The sequence below is a fragment of the Staurois parvus genome, unplaced genomic scaffold (genome assembly GCF_062004578.1).
Source record: "Staurois parvus isolate SC_StPar_1 unplaced genomic scaffold, SC_StPar_1.0 ptg001490l, whole genome shotgun sequence".
Classification (NCBI taxonomy): domain Eukaryota; kingdom Metazoa; phylum Chordata; class Amphibia; order Anura; family Ranidae; genus Staurois; species Staurois parvus.
The window spans coordinates 360001-376874 of record NW_028319286.1 but is presented as its reverse complement, the minus strand read 5'-3'; the positions used below and the strand labels follow the sequence as shown (position 1 = coordinate 376874).

Here is a 16874-nt window from a genome sequence, read left to right as displayed (position 1 = left end):
TATTTCTATATCGCTGTTTAAAAATAATTTTTCATCTGTTTTCCTAAAAGATTGCTTATTTACTCTTATTTACATCTGCAGTTTACATTAATTTGCAGAACATAATTTTTTTATATTTTGTTCTTTCTTGAGTAATATAATAGAACCAGAAGTATACAAACATCCCAGGATAGTAGAAAATATATCTGACTACAGGTATTAAAGCGGTTGTAAACCTCAGACATTAATAATGAACAAAGCATATCCCTCTATAGTGTGTATTTGTTTCAGTCCAGAGCACTAAGTGTCATTTCTGTCTGCAGCCTCCTTCCTCAACGATCAGCATAACTCACTTCTGACACGTTTTCCTGACACCAAGAGAAAACATAGATTTGAGCTTTTCAGGCACTACTGCCTTTGTAGTGCACAGTCTGTCACTATAGATTATTACAGCCGTGCTACAAAAGGTATTGGCCAGGCTTTTTTTTTTTTTTTTTTTTTTTTTAAGGCCCCATTCACCCTTGAGCTCTTTGTAGCTTATAGGTCAAAACTCAGAAACGCTCCACAAGCAGAAACCTATTGTTTTTAATAGTCCTTGTTCACATCTGAGCGTTCTGTCACTTGTAGAAAAACGCCTGTCGCTCAAAAAAAGGAAATGAATTACTTTTCTGGCAGAATTGAGCATTTTTGTCCCCATGGGCTTCAAATGGAAATGTCTGAAAAATGCAACATGAGTGTCTTTGAGTGTTTTTGTTTAGCGTTTTGACGTGCGTTTTCGGCCCAAATAGCAGCTCTTTGCCCCTTTTTCAGCTTTCCATTGTCCGCATAAAAAAAACGCCTGAAAAAAATCTGCAAAAATGTGCAGTTCTGCTCCAAAAACTGCTCAAAAGCGCTTGAAAACATGACTCTAAGGCTCCATTCACACATAGGTGTTTTGAATCGCGGCACAAAGTCGTTTTCAGATGCCATTCATTTTAATGACACCCAAAAATGTGGTGCTGATTCTGATTCTGCCACAATTGTCTTCTGATAAATCGCACTGCAGTTGCGGCAGACAGCATCACGTGAAGCATGTTGTCCCAAAAATGAGCAGGAAATTCTTCACGCGATGTGGTTTGCTGCGATTGCAGTGTGATTTGTCCCTCCCGAATCGTGTAAAGATTTTATGTGCAGTTGAAATGAATGGCGATTGAAAATGCTCAGGTGTGAATGGAGCCCTAGATGTGAATGGAGTCTAACCCCCAGTTCACACCTATGTGGCCGTGCGGGCCACGTTTTGCACGGGCACGAGAGCCCATTCCTTTGAATAGACTCCCGTGCCCGTGACACGCAGGGAAGAAGTCCCGGCACATCTTTTGAAAACGCTGCCGAGATTCCCAGTGCGGTTGCGTTTTCCAGTGCGGGAAGCGTGCCATTAGCACTAATATCACCCGACCGCAGGTCCGCATTTCTCTGTGCCGGTGGTGCACGGATTGTCGTGCCGATCCGCAGCGTCACCACCCACACAGATGCGAACCTAGGGTAAAGGTGTTATTGGGACTAAAAATCCAGACCGTCTTATTTTTGCTAGCATAGAGGAAGGAACAAATGTCTATCCTAAACCTCCTGCAACGTATTGAGAAGTGACTGTCATTTGACCTTCAGCTATTCCGGTCAACCAGCAAAAAAAAAAAAAAAAAAATCTGCTGCGCAGTTTACAGCTACTGGGGACTCATGTATAACTTTAGACTCTTAGAAAGTCAAAACTTACACATGGCTTTACTTGATTCCTCCTCCCCCCTTCGCTCCCCGGCTTCATGCGATAGAACTTGGGCCAGTGTTTGAGCTGAAGCTGTCAATCACAGGTTGTGTGCTGAAGATCCCCTCCCCGTTTTTCTCTTGGTGTTAGGAAACTATCACTATTTTTTGTTATCATGCAGATAGCAGAGAAACGAGGCAGCAGACAGAAATGACACTTAGTGCTCTGGAATGAGACAAGTACACACTTTAGAGGGATATGCTTTGTTCATATTTCATGTCTGAGGTTAATCCTCCAGATCATATGAATGAGGTACATCTAGGGCATAGTGGGTAGGCTTTGTGAGAATATGAATACAGCCTTGGGATTCCAGTATATTTACAATTGTGTATATTGAGATATACATTTGGGGTATTCATTGTAGTGCTTCAAGCCATTGCTCATCCATACACGGACCAAAGGCCTGCACCCATTTGTCTTTTCTAGATATCAGCAATGGGTTGTGAGATCTGGAAAGCCGAACATTTTATACTTTTGCTGTCAGATTTTATTTGCTGTCTGTCCTCATTGGAAGATTTTGACTCATCTGTCTCAAGTCACGGTGGCGGGGGGTAGGAATAGCGCAGAGAGACAGAAAGTGATGACAAATCTCTACAATGGGTACAGATACATCAACAAAAACACTTTTTGTTTTTTTTTTTTGAAAAATGGAGATCTTTGAAAAATTTAGTTCACGTTATTATTATTATTATTATTATTATTATACAGCATTTATAAAGCGCCAATAGTTCGCTCAGCGCTGTACATTACAGAGGGGGACAGAACATGTGACAGAACAATACCAATACAATGCAAAACATGAGGGGATCGAGGGCCCTGCTCTTTGGAGCTTACAATCTAGGAGGGAGGGGGTAGTGGTACAGGAGGAGATAGCTGTGGGGGATGGAGTGGTAGGAAGAGTGGAGGAGGTCGGCAGGTTAGCAGGGGCTGTGGTAGGCTTCCCTGAAGAGATGGGTTTTCAGGGTGCGCCTAAAGTAGAGGAGAGTAGGTGATAATCTGATGGGTTGGGGCAGGGAGTTCCAGAGGATGGGTGACACCCTGGAGAAGTCCTGGAGGCGGGCATAGGAGGAGGAGACCAGGGAGCTAGAGAGAAGGAGGTCTTGTGAGGAGCGGAGTGTGCGTGTTGGGCGGTACTTGGATATTAGGTCGGTGATGTAGTTCGGGGCAGTATGGTGGACAGCTTTGTACATCAGTGTTAGGATTTTGAATTTGATCCGTTGCGCAATCGGAAGCCAGTGGAGGGATTGGCAGAGGGGGGTGGAGGCCAGTGGAGGGATTGGCAGAGGGGGGTGGAGGCCAGTGGAGGGATTGGCAGAGGGGGGTGGAGGCCAGTGGAGGGATTGGCAGAGGGGGGTGGAGGCCAGTGGAGGGATTGGCAGAGGGGGGTGGCGGAGACGGAGCGGTTGGAAAGGTGAATGAGTCTGGCAGCCGTATTCAGGATGGACTGAAGCGGGGATAGCCAGGAAGGAGTTGCAGTAGTCGAGTCGTGATATGATGAGGGAGTGGATGAGCTGTTTAGTGGTTTCTGGGGTTAGGAACGTGCGGATTTTGGCGATGTTGCGGAGGTGGAGTCTGCACGAGTTTCACATCATTGAATACTGAAAGTACGCGTTTGCAATGCCCACACACGAAACCGCAGCGGCTTAGTATGCGGCAGCTCTCTGTTTCGGCTTCAGTGAGCTGGCGGTAGGGGGCGGTGTATGAACATTTTAGCGCATCAGTTTCCTTTTTTTGTGCCAACTTTATTTGAAGCGCACAAAGTGACGATTAATGTCACTGTACAGCAGTTTTGTGCTTCTGTATGCGATCCCTTACTGTATGCTGCAATAAAATGCATCATGTCATTTTATCGCACCTCCGGAGTACATTGTGGTGTAAACAGGATACATAGAAAACAAGTGTCTTAGCAGTGACCTGCGTTCATCCAGTGCAGTAAAATGCAGGTCGTCGCACTATATGTGAACAAGGCCACATTGGAGAAACACAAATTAAACATCAGAATGTAGAAAGAGGTTTTTCCTGTATAAATGAACATATGCACACAATTATAGCTGTAATGTGTTTTTAATTGAAAGGACAACCTCATTATCATTAGAAATTACTATTCCACCTATAATAAATACTGAAGCTGGGGGTGTAAACTATGAGCTGATGACACACAAAACCATCCTTTTTCACATCTTTATATCTCATATATTTTCAACTTTCAGAGTCCTTTTAGGACAATTTTAGTTCATTTTAGGAAAAATGTGTTTAGGCAAAAGGCACACCCTTGTCGTAAAATCTGGTCATGCAAGCCATGAAGAATTCATGAGCAAATTATACACTTCTGACAATTTACAGACACATACACCTGTCATCTTAAAGCAAAACTCCATTTTTTTTTTAGAATTCTTTATTTAGAGTGTCACACTACAGACTATACAAATGTAGAGTGTAATCAAAAGTAGAGTGAAGTCTTAGAAACGAATCCAAAAAGTTTATGATAGTCACGTACAACGTGCAAAACTCCAGTTTTTATTTTTTTATATTTGTTTTTTTTAACAATTAAATGCTTGCCTGTTTTAAACATTAAGAATGCAACTTGTTCTGTTGCACTCCCCCTTTTTCCAGCACTCTCTGCTCCAGAAAGGTATGTATGAAGGAGGGAATTTTTAAAAAGACAGGTACGGGGGGGGGGGGGGGGGTATAAAAAAAAAAATGGAAACGTGCTTTAAGTATGGCTACTAAATATACAAATTGTTTAAACTCTGCTGAGTTTTCACTACTGCTTTATATGAGCGTATGAAATTAAAGAATATGTAAACCCAACATTTGCTATTCCTGATCTGTGCCTGCTGTACCATGTACTTGTATGAAGTAGTTTCCTCTTCTCTTTGTATTGCTTTGTGTGAAATAACAGGTGTTCCTGCCAGTCCCTCTGCTTTTTCATTAAAAACTGACCGCACTAGGCAGGAGAGCACAGTGTGGTCAGTTCTCTAGCTGTGCTGGGAACTCCGTGCACTCTCTTCCAATGACTTGTGCTGACACACCCCCTGCACAGCCATTCACTGGGAAGATCATTGTGCTGCAGTTTATTCTCTCTCACCTCTCTATGCAGCTGAGAACAGATGGTATGTGATAAAAAAAAATTGGAAAAGTTATTTATAATGTTTCCTTATCTATACATAAATGTTTTGCCTTTCATTTTAATTTTAACAGCTTTAGGACTGCCCACCCATATTGTATTGCAGGTAGGTGGCTTGTACAGGCACAGCAAGGTACCTATATGTTGCTTCCGGGTTCAGGACAGGAAACCATCCCCCACCCCACCCCCCCTTGCCAACTCCCGCTGTGATTGGACACAGCGGGATGTTGTTAGCAGGTCCCATCCGATGATGCATGGCTGAGACCTGCTGATTGGCTATGTCCAATGACACCCCAGAACTCTGTGTTGACAAATACACAGCAGTGAACGGTGTCAGTAGGGCAGTGGGTGGTTTTGGTACAGCAGCGAATGGTGTCAGTAGGGCAGTGGATGGTGTCTGTAGGCCAATGGATGGTCTTAGTACAGCAGTGAACTGTGTCAGTAGGGCAGTGAATGATCTTAGTACAGCAGTGAATGGTGTCAGTAGAGCAGTGGGTGGTGTCAGTAGGGCAATGGATGGTTTTGGTACAGCAGCGGGTGGTGCCAGTAAGGCAGTGGATGGCCTTAGTACAGCAGTGGATGGTGTCAGTAGGGCAGTGGATGGCCTTAGTACAGCAGTGAATGGTGTCAGCTGAGCAGTGGGCAGTGTCAGTAGGGTAGTGGATGTGACAGTAGGACAAAGGCTGGTGCCAGTATTTTGTTTTTTTTTAATGTTTACAATACCCTCAGCCCTGTTGGGGTTTTTTTTTGTGAAATAACGGGAGTCAAAACAGACCTCTGTCTCTGTACTTTCCTCGTACAGCTGAATGCCTGCAGGAGGTAGAGGAGGAGGAGGAGCCAGCTTTCAGCTGCTGCAGAAGGATTGGTTCCAGTAAATACTGCCCCTGCTCCTATCCAGGTTTTGGGGGTCAGCAAGGGAGGTACACGATCCACCCATTACCTACCTACGATCGATAGGTAGATCGCTATCAACAGGTGGCCGAGCCCGCTCTATTCAAAACTAAATAAAAACTTTTTGCCTAGAGCAGCGGTTCCCAACCTCAGTCCCAGCGGTTCCTCACCAGCATATTCTTCTTATTGGCCAGCACATGTTGGTGTCACTCCATGCACACTACCCAATCATGTCGTCATTCAGAGACTGGCAACGCGCTGTAAGCCCAGCTTACAAAGCTGGAGAAGACGGTGAGCAGGCAGCTAGGATCATTTTATTGCAGAAGAGTCCGGGCGTGCCTGCTCACTCTTTCTTTAGTTCCGCTCTAATAGCGCCCCAAACACGACTAGGAGAGGTGGGGTACTGCAACTCATGGAGCTCCACCAAGAAATGGAGCAGGAGCTACTTCAGTGCATTTGGCAGCACCGTGAAAATGTTTTCTCTCCAACGCTGGCTTCATTCGGGAGCGCTTACTCTATGGCAGTCAAGATCCGGAGGCCCCTTCCACACCCGTGCGTTTCGGGGACGTGCAGAAACACATGCTTCTTGCAAAAGCCCATCACGTTTGCAGTGCCATTCATTCTTCAAGTGGAAGTGAAGGGTGAATGCTCCTATCCAATGGTCCCTCGTCGGTGCCGGCATCTGAGTGTCGTTCTTTGGGCCTCGCCATTGGTTGGCGGCGGATGACCTCCTATGCATGCGCAGTCGGCACTTGAGACCGTCGCGGCGTTGTAAGCGGAGCTGAAGTTTACAGCGCTGGAGAAGACAGCCACCAGGCACGTTGGAGCATTTTATTGCTTGCCTTCACGGCGCCCTCATCACGGCTAGGAGACATGCGGTACGACAACATGCAAGGTCCCCCCTAAAAAAAGGCGCAGGAGCTGCTGTGGCCTAGTGATTGGGCTGCTCTAGGCTGTCGCACACAAAAAAAACGCACATAGGCGCAGGTGTGAACGGGGCCTAAGGATGGGAATCCACCAGACTTTGAATTTTTTCCCCCCAGTCTTTACATTTTTTCCCCCCAGTCTTTACCTGGCATCTATACTGGTGTCACTGGTCAGGAGGGCACACTGAATGATAGGAGCCCCCCCCCCAATACCTAGACTGGACCCAGCCAGGACCCTTCCTCTGACACCCACATTCCAAGCCTTCATCTTTATTTTACACTTCAGCTCACCAATCCCGGCCACGTTTGCCAGAAATAAATATATTTTATTGCCTCCGTCAACTACATATCCCAGAAGGCTCCACGGCTCCTGCAAAGGCTCCGCGCATGCGGGAATTGCCCTCTGAGCCCCGCGGAGCCATCTTGTGGTTGGCCTTTTTTTTTTTTCTGCTTAGTCAGCCGGCGGCTGTCCGGCCACCCCCCCGCGCTGCCTCACTCTCCTCTCCCCGGGATTGCGATCCTTTCTTCGGTACTGAACTCCCAGTCTGGGCTTGCTCGTTTGCCGGCCGTCGGTTTTTGGGTCATCGGAGGGGGTGGTAGCTCCCCCCCTCGCCAACCGCAAGATGGCGCCCGGTATAGCGGCCCGCCGCAGCGAGCGGAGTGTATTTCCGCTTCCGGTCAGCCTCGCTGTGGTCCCTGCGGCTGGCGGCCGTGTGTCTCCGCCATATTGTCTGTGTGATCCCGGCGGGAGCGGCGGCCGCGGGGAGCGGGAACAGCAGGTGCGGATGTCCCGGCTGGGCTCGGGTGGCCTGGGGGGGGGGGCTCGGGGTTTTAGTAGAGGGAGGGGGCGCCCGCTATAGGGCGGGGCCTGGGCTTACCTGTAGACCCGCCATCTCCGGGTGTGAAGGCTGAGAGGGGGGGCGGGGAAGAGGCAAAGGGGGGAGCGGAGGGAGCCGGGACCGGTGATGGTGGGGTGATCCGGGTGTGGTGACACCTTATGGGCGGTAAGGTGCGGTACTGATCAGCGATGGGGTAAAGATCGGTATCGGTGCCCTCCTTTCATTGGACATGAGGAGTAGTGGGAGCTCCTATAGGTTATTATAGGTGATGTGTGTCCTGCACTGCTGAGCCTGCTGGGGTGGGAACATCCCATTCATATATCACTCAGGATTGCTGTGTCCTCCTCATCTCCCCCCAAATCTACAGCTGAATCCATACACCCTTCTCTATTTCCTTTCAGAATTGCTATTTTTTTCTTAACCCCTTTGTTACCTCCCGGTGGCCCTGTAAATGGACTTTAATGCGCAGGCGGTGGTGTGGGTTCTCCATCATGTAACCGCAGTGATTGGCTCTCCTAGTCACGTGACTGGAAGCCGTGACAGCTCGGTCTGCGTGCCGGAAACGTGCATTGCGCGCAGCCGCAGACCACCGTGGACCCGTATGTGTGGCAACTGGTTAACACCCGCCAGATGGAAACATATTATATTGCAGCGTATCTGATCCTGACTGTGGTGGCTGCCTTCGCTTTTTCAGGCTTTTTTATTTATTTTTTTAAATCTGATGATCCGGCCAGCAAGTCTGTTTTTTCACAAGCTGTGGATGTAGCAGTTACAGCATGGGTGCTCAACCTGAGGCCCTCCAGCTTTTGCCAAACCACAAGTCCCATGAGGCGTTGCAAGCTGCTGATAGTTACAAGCATGATTCCCAAAGGCAGAGGTTTGATGGGTCTTGTAGTTCTGCAACAGCTGGGGGGGCCGCAGGCTGAGCACCCATGAGTTGGAGGGTTGTGACAGATTATCACTGACAGGGGTGCTTACAATGATAAGCTCCCAAAAGGAAAAAAAAAACAGCTGTCACTGCTCTTGGTGTGAGCCGGAGTTGGGCTTTAGTTGGAGTGTTTCACCCCTGCTGGTGCCTCCTGGCCCTTTAGGAGGTTTCAGACACTGGGAGGTGGAGGAAGGCATTGACCGCTGTGATTGGCTGTCACGGGGTCGGAAAGCCTACTTACGGGCAGAAGCTTTCCGTTACCCGCCAGTAACTGCTGAGAGCTTGCAGGGCGCACTATCTTGGCACAGCAACGTTTACATTTTGGTACATCTACATATATATATATATCCTCTTGGTGTTGAGGCCTGCTTGCCGAGATGCCACAAATATCCGTACGGCTGGCTAGAAGATGTTAAATCTGCTAGTACATCTAACCCCCCCCCCCCCCCCCAGACTTACAATGCTGCTGTTTACTGTGCCCCCTGCGCTCCTTTTTTCCAGAGTGGGGGCGCCCTAATACAGGAGGTGTGTTACTGGCCAGATCACCAGGTGAAAAGCCAAAAGAAAACTAATGTAGCCACATCTAATGGCTGGTATGCTGCAATATATTACACTTTTGGTTTGGGGTTAATTTTGATGTAATGCCTGGGAGGGGACATGGATTCTCTATCATGAGACCACTGTGATTGACTCACAACGGTCACATGGTCAAGAGTCTGTCCCAGTTACAAGCTGTGACAGCTCAGTCAGTGTGCTGGGAGCACGTTCTTTGCGCACAACCTCAGGTCGCCATGGATGCATATACACAGTGGCTGAGCATTAAAGCCCACCCTCCATGTGTGTTAGCAAAAGGTTAATGGAGTACAGGGTAAAACCTTTGTTTTGTATCCAGATCAGGGGTCTCCAAACTTTCTAAACAAAGATCCAGTTTATTGTCCTTCAGACTTAAAGAGGGGCAGACTGTGGTCAGTAGAAACTTACATTTTTTTGGCATTGCCCCATTTAATATTTGTAGGTATAGAGCTCTACCATTGGTGTCAGTGGGAGGAATAGTGCCCCATCATTGGTGTCAGTGGGAGGTATAGTGCCCCATCATTGGTGTCAGTGGGAGGAATAGTGCCCCATCATTGGTATCAGTGGGAGGAATAGTGCCCCATCATTGGTATCAGTGGGAGGAATAGTGCCCCATCATTGGTATCAGTGGAGGAATAGTGCCCCATCATTGGTGTCAGTGGGAGGAATAGTGCCCCATCATTGGTATCAGTGGGAGGAATAGTGCCCCATCATTGGTATCAGTGGGAGGAATAGTGCCCCATCATTGGTGTCAGTGGGAGGAATAGTTCCCCATCATTGGTGTCAGTGGGAGGAATAGTGCCCCATCATTGGTATCAGTGGGAGGAATAGTGCCCCATCATTGGTATCAGTGGGAGGAATAGTGCCCCATCATTGGTGTCAGTGGGAGGAATAGTTCCCCATCATTGGTGTCAGTGGGAGGAATAGTGCCCCATCATTGGTGTCAGTGGGAGGAATAGGGCCCCATCATTGGTGTCAGTGGGAGGAATAGTGTCCCATCATTGGTGTTAGTGGGAGGAATAGTGCCCCTTCATTGGTGTCAGTGGGAGGAATAGTGCCCCATCATTGGTGTCAGTGGGAGGAATAGTGCCCCATCATTGGTATCAGTGGGAGGAATAGTGCCCCATCATTGGTATCAGTGGGAGGAATAGTGCCCCATCATTGGTATCAGTGGGAGGAATAGTGTCCCATCATTGGTGTCAGTGGGAGGAATAGTGCCCCATCATTGGTGTCAGTGGGAGGAATAGCGTCTCATCATTGGTATCAGTGGGAGGAATAGTGCCCCATCATTGGTGTTAGTGGGGGGAATAGTGCCCCATCATGGGTATCAGTGGGAGGAATAGTGCCCCATCATTGGTGTCAGTGGGGGGAATAGTGCCCCATCATTGGTATCAGTGGGGGTAATAGTGCCCCATGATTGGTGTCAGTGGGAGGAATAGTGCCCCATGATTGGTGTCAGTGGGAGGAATAGTGCCCCATCATTGGTGTCAGTGGGAGGAATAGTGCCCCATCATTGGTGTCAGTGGGAGGAATAGTGCCCCACCGTTTGTGTCAGTGGGAGGAATAGTGCCCCACCGTTGGTATCAGTGGGAGGAATAGTGCCCCACCGTTGGTGTCAGTGGGAGGAATAGTGCCCCACCGTTGGTGTCAGTGGGAGGAATAGTGCCCCACCGTTGGTGTCAGTGGGAGGAATAGTGCCCCACCGTTGGTGTCAGTGGGAGGAATAGTGCCCCACCGTTGGTGTCAGTGGGAGGAATAGTGCCCCACCGTTGGTGTCAGTGGGAGGAATAGTGCCCCACCGTTGGTGTCAGTGGGAGGAATAGTGCCCCACTGTTGGTGTCAGTGGGAGGAATAGTGCCCCACCGTTGGTGTCAGTGGGAGGAATAGTGCCCCACCGTTGGTATCAGTGGGAGGAGTAGTGCCCCACCGTTGGTGTCAGTGGGAGGAATAGTGCCCCACCGTTGGTGTCAGTGGGAGGAATAGTGCCCCATCATTGGTATCAGTGGGAGGAATAGTGCCCCATCATTGGTGTCAGTGGGAGGAATAGTGCCCCACCGTTGGTGTCAGTGGGAGGAATAGTGCCCCACCGTTGGTGTCAGTGGGAGGAATAGTGCCCCACCGTTGGTGTCAGTGGGAGGAATAGTGCCCCACCGTTGGTGTCAGTGGGAGGAATAGTGCCCCACCGTTGGTGTCAGTGGGAGGAATAGTGCCCCACCGTTGGTATCAGTGGGAGGAGTAGTGCCCCACCGTTGGTGTCAGTGGGAGGAATAGTGCCCCACCGTTGGTGTCAGTGGGAGGAATAGTGCCCCATCGTTGGTATCAGTGGGAGGAATAGTGCCCCATCATTGGTGTCAGTGGGAGGAATAGTGCCCCATCGTTGGTATCAGTGGGAGGAATAGTGCCCCACCGTTGGTGTCAGTGGGAGGAATAGTGCCCCACCGTTGGTGTCAGTGGGAGGAATAGTGCCCCACCGTTGGTGTCAGTGGGAGGAATAGTGCCCCACCGTTGGTGTCAGTGGGAGGAATAGTGCATCAGTTAGCAGAATAGTGTCCCAAGGGCTAGATAAAGGCAAGCAAAGGGCCCCTGGGTCTCAGTTTGGAGACCACTGATCTCTCTCTCTCTCTATATTATAATATTTTTTCCCCATCTGTTTTCCTTTTAATGAGTAACTCCACTTTTTGTTGAAAGGGAAAAAAAACATTCTTTTCTGAGTGATCTCTGTACATTGTATGGCTTTTAACAAACTTTGTTGCAGATTTATATCTCTTTCTGCTCTGAAGAAGAAGCAGTGTGATTGTGTCAGTGCGCAAAGTGAATTTGAATGGGAGCGACTTGTTCATTATTGATCAGCTAATGAACTTGCTGGGTTTTAATGAGGAAAGTGGCAGGGTCTGCATCCTAGAAGTTATTCACCCTTTGGGAGTATCTCACCAAAAAAAAGTTTTGTTGCAGGGAAGCCTAAAATCTGGCTTGTATCTTCAAGCAGATTTTTGTGAAAATCAGTGGGCCAATCACAGATCCAGAAAATGCAATTTCTGGGGAAATTTTGTACAACTGTTGCCGTATTGCGTTGCATTTGACAGAAATGTTCAGTACTGCTGATTGAAAAGGAAAGCATTTTTATTAACGTTTCATTACCATATGACTTGTGTAGCAATTATATACAATATGCATTGTTTAGTGAACCTATAAGAGATTTTCTTTCGCTTCCTGTCCTGTAGACAAAACAGGAAGTGTGATGAAATCTCTAAAGTGAGGGCTCTCCCCTCACAAGGGAAAGTGTTGCCATGGGGAAGAATTCTCTTCCTGTTTTGAAATCTCCAAATTTGTTTTTTTTTTCAGACCTGATGACTAAGGGAGGGAATTTAGCCAGCGGGGGTCACCAGCATGGCTTCTAGTTCCACATTGTATCTAAAACATGAAACAAAATAGTTATGAGGTCATTACACACGTTGCAGTTTGATGGTACACTCATTTTTAGATCAGTATGTAGTGCAAGGACTTCACTGATTGGATAGCACCCCATTCTAGAATGTAAGAAAGCAAACTTTATGTATGGCAGGAGCATCCACACATGTAGGACACCCAACATTGGAGTGAATGAGGATGCTGTGTACGCGTCCAATGTGTCCGGTAACTGAAGCTGGTGGTTGGACTTCACTTGCCCAAGGTAGAAATGCTGCAAAATAATAACCTGTGACCGTTTGTAACAAAAAAAAAAAGAAAAAGGCAGGCGGCTTTGGGTGAGTTTTTAGGTATTTTGCCATGGCAGTGTGGTTGACGAAGGCTGGCATAGGTAGGTCCTCCGTATTACATAGTTTTGGTAACTTTTATATTCAGATTGTAACTTGTATGATGAGCCGTATGCAGTCTGATTGTACAGTGGCTTTTTAGGTTCCTCTATACTCATTACATTTTGACCGTACAGTCAAGCTTCTTATACAGGATTTATATAGCAGCGACAGTTTGCTCAGCGCTTTACAATATAAAGGGAGACAATACAGCAACAATGCAGCTTCAATACAAGAGGGATGGGAAGACCTGATCCTGGATTTACCAAAACTATGTAATATGAGGACCTCCCTAATCCATCCACACAAGCAGGCTTTTGCGGTACATAGTTGTTTGGTGCATCAAAAGGAAATTGTACAATCAGATTGTGTTACGCGATGAGCTTAAAGTGTTACTAAACCCGCAGCAGTACAATCGGTCTGTAGATGCAGTAAAGCATGCTTGTTATACTCACTGTGGAACCGAAGGGGTTAATCTTCTGCATTGTTTAAAAAGGATGTTTGGTCCTGACTTTTCTGATACTCCCCTTCTACTGTCCCCAATATGTCTCCTGGTAGAATAGTGTCTTAGGGGCAACCTGCACATGCTCAGTTTGGTGTGTATTGCTAGACAGTTTTATTGGGTTTTTTTTGGGAGGGTGCCTGTGATCAGCAGACATCAGCCTATCAGCACTGTCCAGACAGAGGATCAGGGGTCCTGCAGCCTCATAGGACAATTGGGAGAATTGACACTGCTGTATACTGGTGAGAAAAGTTATTTAGCCGTTTATATTTAAAATAATTGCATTTCCATGCTCTGTGTACTGTGGGAGACCGGACATAGTGAATGCGGGGTCCGGGGGGCCGGATATAGTGAATGCGGGGTCCGGGGGGGCCGGATATAGTGAATGCGGGGTCCGGGGGGGCCGGATATAGTGAATGCGGGGTCCGGGGAGACCAGATATAGTGAATGCGGGGTCCGGGGAGAGCGGATATAGTGAATGCGGGTTCCGGGGAGAGCGGATATAGTGAATGCAGGGTCCGGGGAGAGCGGATAGAGTGAATGCGGGGTCACCACTGAAGTATTGCAGGAACTATTTTTGAAACTGTGCTTCTTGAAATCGCACCTATTAGGGCACTGCCATAGAATCGCATAAGATGTGACTTCAGCTGTGATTTGTAAATCGCATGTTGCACCTGAGATCGCAGGGTGTGTCCCGGGTTTACAGGCAATACAGTTGTGGCATCTGCTAGTCTGTCATTGATCGGGCACGGCTGTGCACCAACACCTGTGACTCCCGGAAACACAAATACCATGAATTATGGCGGTAAAAGCTAAAATACATCTGTTAGATCCCTTAGTTATGTGGCCAAAAAAGAAAAATCTGGATGCATGGGAAGTTTACCATGGGGAGCAAATTAAATTTTAATTGCATAGCAGATTGCAGAAGGGTTTAGCATTTTGTATTTTCGGTACTAGAATATCAGCAAATTATAGTCGCAATCTGATAATTCTCAGGAGATAAGGCGTAATTATTGTCTCATCCCACAGCACGCCTTGGACCTGTATGATTGTAAAAAGCATGACCTATGGAGAATATGGGTGGTACGGGTTGCAATTGCTGAGCACCTTCAGAAAATGCTGTTTGTATGGCAGTCCTGCTGACCCATTTGTTTCACTTTTGTCTTAGCTAGTAGTTGGAAGCGAATACAAATGAGAAAAGTCCACAAACTGAGTCCTTATTTATATATTTGTCCTTGGTTAGTGACTGTATTGAGGCTTCAGAATCGGCAATGTTTTAGTAGTAGGGTTGCATTGATACCGTTTTTTTTTTATCGGCAAGTATGAGTACCGATACTTGTGCTCAAGTATTTGCCGATACGGATTACCCAAACCTTTGTGGTGCAATTTAAGTTAATGGATCTAATCAAACTGCAAATCTCACCACAAAGGTATTGGTTTCAGGTACTCCTGCAATTGCTTAGTGTAGGCACTGATACCGGAATCACCCTAATTTGTGAGATTGGAACTTTGCAGTGACCATGTCATAAGCATAATGTGGCAGTTGGGGCAGTGCAATGCCCGGCTGTGGCGGTTGGGGGGGGCATCACAGCGCCCGGCTGTGGCGGTTGGGGGGGGCAGCGCAGCACCCGGCTGTGGCGGTTGGGGGGGGCAGCGCAGCGCCCGGCTGTGGCGGTTGGAGGGGGCAGCGCCCGGCTGTGGCGGTTGGAGGGGGCAGCGCCCGGCTGTGGCGGTTGGAGGGGGCAGCGCCCGGCTGTGGCGGTTGGAGGGGGCAGCGCCCGGCTGTGGCGGTTGGAGGGGGCAGCGCCCGGCTGTGGCGGTTGGAGGGGGCAGCGCCCGGCTGTGGCGGTTGGAGGGGGCAGCGCCCGGCTGTGGCGGTTGGAGGGGGCAGCGCCCGGCTGTGGCGGTTGGAGGGGGCAGCGCCCGGCTGTGGCGGTTGGAGGGGGCAGCGCCCGGCTGTGGCGGTTGGAGGAGGGAGCGCAGCGCCCGGCTGTGGCGGTTGGAGGAGGGAGCGCAGCGCCCGGCTGTGGCGGTTGGAGGGGGCAGCGCAGCGCCCGGCTGTGACGGTTGGAGGGGGGAGCGCAGCACCCGGCTGTGGCGGTTGGAGGGGGCAGCGCAGCACCCGGCTGTGGCGGTGCTTGTTGATTACCTGCTGCTGCTCCTGTTTATAGCAAATAAGATTTTAAAAAAATAGATATTGAGGAAGTCTGGAGACTGTTGTTGCTGACCTCTTGTTAAAGCTTAACTGAGAATATAAAAAACATACCGATCTCTAAAGGCCAAGTTCACATTTGTAGAAAAAAACAATAAATACACGTTTGCAAAAAAAGCTTGAACATTTTTAATTTTTTTTTCTTACATGACCCTGTAAAGCATTGCACCCTTGATCAGTGGATGGTGGAAGCAATGTCGAGCTCCTGCAGACAAGCCCTTCAGCCCATACCTCTGTACGGGATGTTTGAAAGCTGCAGCGCTTGTGAGTGATCTACGGAGGGCGCTCATCAGCACCCTCACAGTTCATTGAAAAGTACATGCTCCCTGCTGCAGTTGCAGATGGGGCTTGTAGTTCTCTCACAGATTCCAATGAATGACCATGCTTTGCAGGCACAGCGCCGCAGTGCCGCGCTGTATTTAAAAATGTGACAGTCAGTGGCGGGAGAAAATCCCCCACCCACTGTCACAGGGAAAGGGGAGTGAGGGGGACACGTACTGAAGCAATATTACATGTTAACACCCTAAATATGGCTGTAATGTGTAATATGCTGCACAAGGAGAACTTCTTTAAATGCTTGTTTATGCCTAGGGTACAAGGAACAAGTTACTTATCCCTCGCTTCCCCCGCAGTCAGCACGCCCCTCAGGTTTGTCAGCAAACCATCGCCTTTGCATACAGTGCTGGGCCATTGGTTCTGCATTGTACTTGAGATCAGTGGCTAAATGGTTAGCACTTCCACCTGGCAGTACTAGGGTCGTGGGTTCAAATCCCAACCACAGCACCACCTGCCTGGAGTTTGAATGTTCTCCCTGTGCCTGCATGGGTTTCCTCCCACACTCCAAAGACATGCTGGTAGATGAATTGGCTCCTGTCTAAAGTGGCCCTAGTATGTGTATGTATGAATGCGAGTTAGGGACCTTAGATTGTACGCCCCTTGAGGGATACGGACTGATGTGAATGAATGTATATGTAAAGCGCTGCGTAAATTGACGGCACTATATAAGTACCTGAAATAAATAATATATCAGAGTGGCTGCGACCGACAGAGTGCTTGCAAAGTCTCTGCAGAATCCAGTCTGGGCGTGGAAGGAGCCTGCAGGAGCGAGGGATAAGGCAAGTAGAAGGCCTTATTACCGGTACCCTAGGCATAAATGTGCGTTCACCTGTGGCAGTGCTGGGATGGTTTGTTTTCTTCAGGGTTCAGACTTAAGATACAAGTTCCCCGGCTGTCATGCTTCTTGGCTTCAGTGTTTTGAGTCATTGCCATGGAACAAAAATGTAGATTGAAGTTCTGATATGAAACTTT

General features: G+C 48.4%; 1 protein-coding gene across 2 annotated transcripts in view; it reads left to right on the top strand.

Annotated features, from left to right (window-relative positions):
- Nucleotides 1–7379: 7379 nt before the first annotated feature.
- CSNK2A1 (casein kinase 2 alpha 1) overlaps nt 7380–16874 on the top strand; it is a 50320-nt gene continuing 40825 nt past the window's right edge. For both annotated transcript variants that reach the window (XM_089662544.1, XM_089662543.1), the window contains exon 1: nt 7380–7500. The gene's annotated coding sequence lies outside the window, so the exon portion shown is untranslated. The remainder of the gene's footprint in view (nt 7501–16874) is intronic.